An 8,141-nucleotide genomic window follows, 5' to 3' on the forward strand; every position below is an offset into this window, starting at 1 on the left:
AATTACATGTATCTGTTGCCTGGCAGCAAGTGACACATTGACTGACAAGTACATGTATCTGTTGCCTGGCAGCAAGTGACATATTGACTGACAAGTACATGTATCTGTTGCCTGGCAGCAAGTGACACATTGACTGACAAGTACATGCATGTATCTGTTGCTTAGCAGCAAGTGACACATTGACTGACAAGTTCATGTATCTGTTGCCTAGCAGCAAGTGACACATTGACTGACAAGTACATGTATCCGTTGCCTGGCAGCAAGTGACACATTGACTGACAATTACATGTATCTGTTGCCTGGCAGCAAGTGACATATTGACTGACAAGTACATGTATCTGTTGCCTGGCAGCAAGTGACATATTGACTGACAAGTACATGTATCTGTTGCCTGGCAGCAAGTGACATATTGACTGACAAGTACATGTATCTGTTGCCTGGCAGCAAGTGTCACATTGACTGACAGTTACATGTATCTGTTGCCTAGCAGCAAGTGACATATTGACTGACAAGTACATGTATCTGTTGCCTGGCAGCAAGTGACATATTGACTGACAAGTACATGTATCTGTTGCCTGGCAGCAAGTGACATATTGACTGACAATTACATGTATCTGTTGCCTGGCAGCAAGTGACATATTGACTGACAAGTACATGTATCTGTTGCCTGGCAGCAAGTGACACATTGACTGACAAGTTCATGTATCTGTTGCCTAGCAGCAAGTGACACATTGACTGACAAGTACATGTATCCATTGCCTGGCAGCAAGTGACACATTGACTGACAATTACATGTATCTGTTGCCTGGCGGGCAAGTGACACATTGACTGACAAGTACATGTATCTGTTGCCTGGCAGCAAGTGACACATTGACTGACAAGTACATGTATCTGTTGCCTGGCAGCAAGTGACATATTGACTGACAAGTACATGTATCTGTTGCCTGGCAGCAAGTGACACATTGACTGACAAGTACATGTATCTGTTGCCTGGCAGCAAGTGACATATTGACTGACAAGTACATGTATCTGTTGCCTGGCAGCAAGTGTCACATTGACTGACAGTTACATGTATCTGTTGCCTAGCAGCAAGTGACATATTGACTGACAAGTACATGTATCTGTTGCCTGGCAGCAAGTGACATATTGACTAACAAGTACATGTATCTGTTGCCTGGCAGCAAGTGACATATTGACTGACAATTACATGTATCTGTTGCCTGGCAGCAAGTGACATATTGACTGACTAGTACATGTATCTGTTGCCTGGCAGCAAGTGACATATTGACTGACAAGTACATGTATCTGTTGCCTGGCAGCAAGTGACACATTGACTGACAAGTACATGTATCTGTTGCCTGGCAGCAAGTGACATATTGACTGACAAGTACATGTATCTGTTGCCTGGCAGCAAGTGACATATTGACTGACAATTACATGTATCTGTTGCCTGGCAGCAAGTGACATATTGACTGACAAGTACATGTATCTGTTGCCTGGCAGCAAGTGACACATTGACTGACAAGTACATGTATCTGTTGCCTGGCAGCAAGTGACATATTGACTGACAAGTACATGTATCTGTTGCCTGGCAGCAAGTGACACATTGACTGACAAGTACATGCATGTATCTGTTGCTTAGCAGCAAGTGACACATTGACTGACAAGTTCATGTATCTGTTGCCTAGCAGCAAGTGACACATTGACTGACAAGTACATGTATCCGTTGCCTGGCAGCAAGTGACACATTGACTGACAATTACATGTATCTGTTGCCTGGCAGCAAGTGACACATTGACTGACAAGTACATGTATCTGTTGCCTGGCAGCAAGTGACATATTGACTGACAAGTACATGTATCTGTTGCCTGGCAGCAAGTGACATATTGACTGACAAGTACATGTACCTGTTGCCTGGCAGCAAGTGTCACATTGACTGACAGTTACATGTATCTGTTGCCTAGCAGCAAGTGACATATTGACTGACAAGTACATGTATCTGTTGCCTGGTAGCAAGTGACATATTGACTGACAAGTACATGTATCTGTTGCCTGGCAGCAAGTGTCACATTGACTGACAAGTACATGTATCTGTTGCCTGGCAGCAAGTGACATATTGACTGACAATTACATGTATCTGTTGCCTAGCAGCAAGTGACATATTGACTGACAAGTACATGTATCTGTTGCCTGGCAGCAAGTGACATATTGACTGACAATTACATGTATCTGTTGCCTGGCAGCAAGTGACATATTGACTGACTAGTACATGTATCTGTTGCCTGGCAGCAAGTGACATATTGACTGACAAGTACATGTATCTGTTGCCTGGCAGCAAGTGACATATTGACTGACAAGTACATGTATCTGTTGTCTGGCAGCAAGTGACATATTGACTGACAATTACATGTATCTGTTGCCTGGCAGCAAGTGACATATTGACTGACTAGTACATGTATCTGTTGCCTGGCAGCAAGTGACATATTGACTGACAAGTACATGTATCTGTTGCCTGGCAGCAAGTGACACATTGACTGACAATTACATGTATCCGTTGCCTGGCAGCAAGTGACATATTGACTGACAAGTACATGTATCTGTTGCCTGGCAGCAAGTGACATATTGACTGACAAGTACATGTATCTGTTGCCTGGCAGCAAGTGACACATTGACTGACAATTACATGTATCTGTTGCCTGGCGGGCAAGTGACACATTGACTGACAAGTACATGTATCTGTTGCCTGGCAGCAAGTGACACATTGACTGACAAGTACATGTATCTGTTGCCTGGCAGCAAGTGACATATTGACTGACAAGTACATGTATCTGTTGCCTGGCAGCAAGTGACACATTGACTGACAAGTACATGCATGTATCTGTTGCTTAGCAGCAAGTGACACATTGACTGACAAGTTCATGTATCTGTTGCCTAGCAGCAAGTGACACATTGACTGACAAGTACATGTATCTGTTGCCTGGTAGCAAGTGACATATTGACTGACAAGTACATGTATCTGTTGCCTGGCAGCAAGTGACATATTGACTGACAATTACATGTATCTGTTGCCTGGCAGCAAGTGACATATTGACTGACTAGTACATGTATCTGTTGCCTGGCAGCAAGTGACATATTGACTGACAAGTACATGTATCTGTTGCCTGGCAGCAAGTGACACATTGACTGACAAGTACATGTATCTGTTGCCTAGCAGCAAGTGTCACATTGACTGACAAGTACATGTATCTGTTGCCTGGCAGCAAGTGACACATTGACTGACAAGTACATGCATGTATCTGTTGCCTAGCAGCAAGTGACATATTGACTGACAAGTACATGTATCTGTTGCCTGGCAGCAAGTGACACATTGACTGACAAGTACATGTATCTGTTGCCTGGCAGCAAGTGACACATTGACTGACAAGTACATGTATCTGTTGCCTGGCAGCAAGTGTCACATTGACTGACAATTACATGTATCTGTTGCCTGGCAGCAAGTGACACATTGACTGACAAGTACATGCATGTATCTGTTGCCTAGCAGCAAGTGACATATTGACTGACAAGTACATGTATCTGTTGCCTGGCAGCAAGTGACACATTGACTGACAAGTACATGTATCTGTTGCCTGGCAGCAAGTGTCACATTGACTGACAATTACATGTATCTGTTGCCTGGCAGCAAGTGACACATTGACTGACAAGTACATGCATGTATCTGTTGCCTAGCAGCAAGTGACATATTGACTGACAAGTACATGTATCTGTTAACTGGCAGCAAGTGACACATTGACAGACAAGTACATGCATGTATCTGTTGCCTGGCAGCAAGTGACACATTGACTGACAAGTACATGCATGTATCTGTTGCCTAGCAGCAAGTGACACATTGACTGACAAGTACATGTATCTGTTGCCTAGCAGCAAGTGACACATTGACTGACAAGTACATGTATCTGTTGCCTGGCAACAAGTGTCATATTGACTGACAATTACATGTATCTGTTGCCTGGCAGCAAGTGACATATTGACTGACAAGTACATGTATCTGTTGCCTGGCAGCAAGTGACATATTGACTGACAAGTACATGTATCTGTTGCCTGGCAGCAAGTGTCACATTGACTGACAAGTACATGTATCTGTTGCCTGGCAACAAGTGTCATATTGACTGACAATTACATGTATCTGTTGCCTGGCAGCAAGTGACACATTGACTGACAAGTACATGTATCTGTTGCCTAGCAGCAAGTGACATATTGACTGACAAGTACATGTATCTGTTGCCTGGCAGCAAGTGACACATTGACTGACAACTACATGTATCTGTTGCCTAGCAGCTAGTGACACATTGACTAACAAGTACATGTATTTGTTGCCTAGCAGCAAGTGACACATTGACTGACAAGTACATATATCTGTTGCCTAGCAGCAAGTGACATATTGACTGACTAGTACATGTATCTGTTGCCTGGCAGCAAGTGACACATTGACTGACAACTACATGTATCTGTTGCCTAGCAGCTAGTGACACATTGACTAACAAGTACATGTATTTGTTGCCTAGCAGCAAGTGACATATTGACTGACAAGTACATGTATCTGTTGCCTAGCAGCAAGTGACACATTGACTGACAACTACATGTATCTGTTGCCTAGCAGCTAGTGACACATTGACTAACAAGTACATGTATCTGTTGCCTAGCAGCAAGTGACACATTGACTGACAACTACATGTATCTGTTGCCTAGCAGCTAGTGACACATTGACTAACAAGTACATGTATTTGTTGCCTAGCAGCAAGTGACATATTGACTGACAAGTACATGTATCTGTTGCCTAGCAGCAAGTGACACATTGACTGACAACTACATGTATCTGTTGCCTAGCAGCTAGTGACACATTGACTAACAAGTACATGTATCTGTTGCCTAGCAGCAAGTGACACATTGACTGACAACTACATGTATCTGTTGCCTAGCAGCTAGTGACACATTGACTAACAAGTACATGTATTTGTTGCCTAGCAGCAAGTGACACATTGACTGACAAGTTCATGTATCTGTTGCCTAGCAGCAAGTGACATATTGACTGACAAGTACATGCATGTATCTGTTGCCTGGCAGCAAGTGACACATTGACTGACAAGTACATGCATGTATCTGTTGCCTAGCAGCAAGTGACACATTGACTGACAAGTACATGCATGTATCTGTTGCCTGGCAGCAAGTGACACATTGACTGACAAGTACATGCATGTATCTGTTGCCTAGCAGCAAGTGACACATTGACTGACAAGTACATGTATCTGTTGCCTAGCAGCAAGTGACACATTGACTAACAATTACATGTATCCGTTGCCTGGCAGCAAGTGTCACATTGACTGACAATTACATGTATCTGTTGCCTGGCAGCAAGTGACACATTGACTGACAAGTACATGTATCTGTTGCCTAGCAGCAAGTGACACATTGACTGACAACTACATGTATCTGTTGCCTAGCAGCTAGTGACACATTGACTAACAAGTACATGTATCTGTTGCCTAGCAGCAAGTGACACATTGACTGACAACTACATGTATCTGTTGCCTAGCAGCTAGTGACACATTGACTAACAAGTACATGTATTTGTTGCCTAGCAGCAAGTGACACATTGACTGACAAGTTCATGTATCTGTTGCCTAGCAGCAAGTGACATATTGACTGACAAGTACATGCATGTATCTGTTGCCTGGCAGCAAGTGACACATTGACTGACAAGTACATGCATGTATCTGTTGCCTAGCAGCAAGTGACACATTGACTGACAAGTACATGCATGTATCTGTTGCCTGGCAGCAAGTGACACATTGACTGACAAGTACATGCATGTATCTGTTGCCTAGCAGCAAGTGACACATTGACTGACAAGTACATGTATCTGTTGCCTAGCAGCAAGTGACACATTGACTAACAATTACATGTATCCGTTGCCTGGCAGCAAGTGTCACATTGACTGACAATTACATGTATCTGTTGCCTGGCAGCAAGTGACATATTGACTGACAAGTACATGTATCTGTTGCCTGGCAGCAAGTGACATATTGACTGAGAAGTACATGTATCTGTTGCCTTGCAGCAAGTGACATATTGACTGACAAGTACATGTATCTGTTGCCTGGCAGCAAGTGACATATTGACTGACAATTACATGTATCTGTTGCCTAGCAGCAAGTGACATATTGACTGACAAGTACATGTATCTGTTGCCTGGCAGCAAGTGACACATTGACTGACAAGTACATGTATCTGTTGCCTGGCAGCAAGTGACATATTGACTGACAATTACATGTATCTGTTGCCTAGCAGCAAGTGACACATTGACTGACAAGTACATGTATCTGTTGCCTGGCAGCAAGTGTCACATTGACTGACAATTACATGTATCTGTTGCCTGGCAGCAAGTGACATATTGACTGACAAGTACATGTATCTGTTGCCTGGCAGCAAGTGACATATTGACTGACAATTACATGTATCTGTTGCCTGGCAGCAAGTGACACATTGACTGACAATTACATGTATCTGTTGCCTAGCAGCAAGTGACACATTGACTGACAAGTACATGTATCTGTTGCCTGGCAGCAAGTGTCACATTGACTGACAATTACATGTATCTGTTGCCTGGCAGCAAGTGACATATTGACTGACAATTACATGTATCTGTTGCCTAGCAGCAAGTGACACATTGACTGACAAGTACATGTATCTGTTGCCTGGCAGCAAGTGTCACATTGACTGACAAGTACATGTATCTGTTGCCTGGCAGCAAGTGTCACATTGACAAACAATTACATGTATCTGTTGCCTGGCAGCAAGTGACACATTGACTGACAAGTACATGTATCTGTTGCCTGGCAGCAAGCGACACATTGACTGACAATTACATGTATCTGTTGCCTAGCAGCAAGTGACACATTGACTGACAATTACATGTATCTGTTGCCTGGCAGCAAGTGACACATTTGCTAACAATTACATGTATCTGTTGCCTGGCAGCAAGTGACACATTGACTGACAAACTAACAAGTACATGTATCTGTTGCCTAGCAGCAAGTGACACATTGACTAACAAGTTCATGTATATGTTCCCAAGCAGGGACACATTGACTGACAATTTCATGTATCTGTTGCCTAGCAGCAAGTGTCACATTGACCGACAAGTACATATATCTGTTACCTAGCAGCAAGTGACACATTGACTGACAAATATGTATATCTTTTGCCTTTGAATTTGTGGAACCCAGGCGAGAGGGAAAAAAACAGGCGAGCGAGTGAGCTTGCACGTTTGCTGTTTCATTCCTTCCCGGGCCTTCCGTCTCAAAGAGTAGTTTGTACAATGAATATGCATGAATGTCGCTAAATGCCCTGTGCATGACCATACATGTGAGCAGGAAGGGAATTCCCTCTACTGACATAGTGGGATTCACGGACATACTTTGTAACAGTCATTGGGAAATGAATACAATAACGTGACCAGTTAAGCTCATTAGAATGCAGGAATTGTATTGAATACAACGAAATTTTAATTATAATGTAATGTGGAATAACAATAGGTATGGTCTGTGTGACTGCACATTCACATGGAGTTAATTACATGTTCGTACAAACTCATTCATACACACGTTTTAATGTTAATATGAGGTGACCTTTTGTGACACCGTATGTCAAAATAACTTTGCCTTGTGTTTTATGTATCTATCACACACATAAGTTTGGATATATCCACCATGGTTACCCTATGTCGCTGAGACGAAACATGAAACAAGGTAATCTATACTAAACCAAATTAAAAACTTCACAATCCTAAAATTTTAACATTTTGACCAGTTATCATTGTGGGCCCTTATTGTGTATTTAAACAGTAATGGCCACGTATTGTCTTCAGATAACACCCGTTTTTGTGCTGGTGAATCGATCAAAATCATGTGCACAGCACTATAGTGGCAAAAGTGTTTTTTCACGTGCAACTGGTCACGTTGCCATAATACCGCACGTGTTTTAAGCCATACTTGTAAGCAGTGATTAACAAAAAAAGAAAAACAAAAGTCTTTCGGCCATTTGTCATGCCACGCCTTTCAAATGTGCAATGTGAACGTGCC

This window comes from Haliotis rufescens, unplaced genomic scaffold (genome assembly GCF_023055435.1).
Source record: "Haliotis rufescens isolate VD_foot unplaced genomic scaffold, xgHalRufe1.0.p SCAF_8, whole genome shotgun sequence".
NCBI classification, from domain to species: domain Eukaryota; kingdom Metazoa; phylum Mollusca; class Gastropoda; order Lepetellida; family Haliotidae; genus Haliotis; species Haliotis rufescens.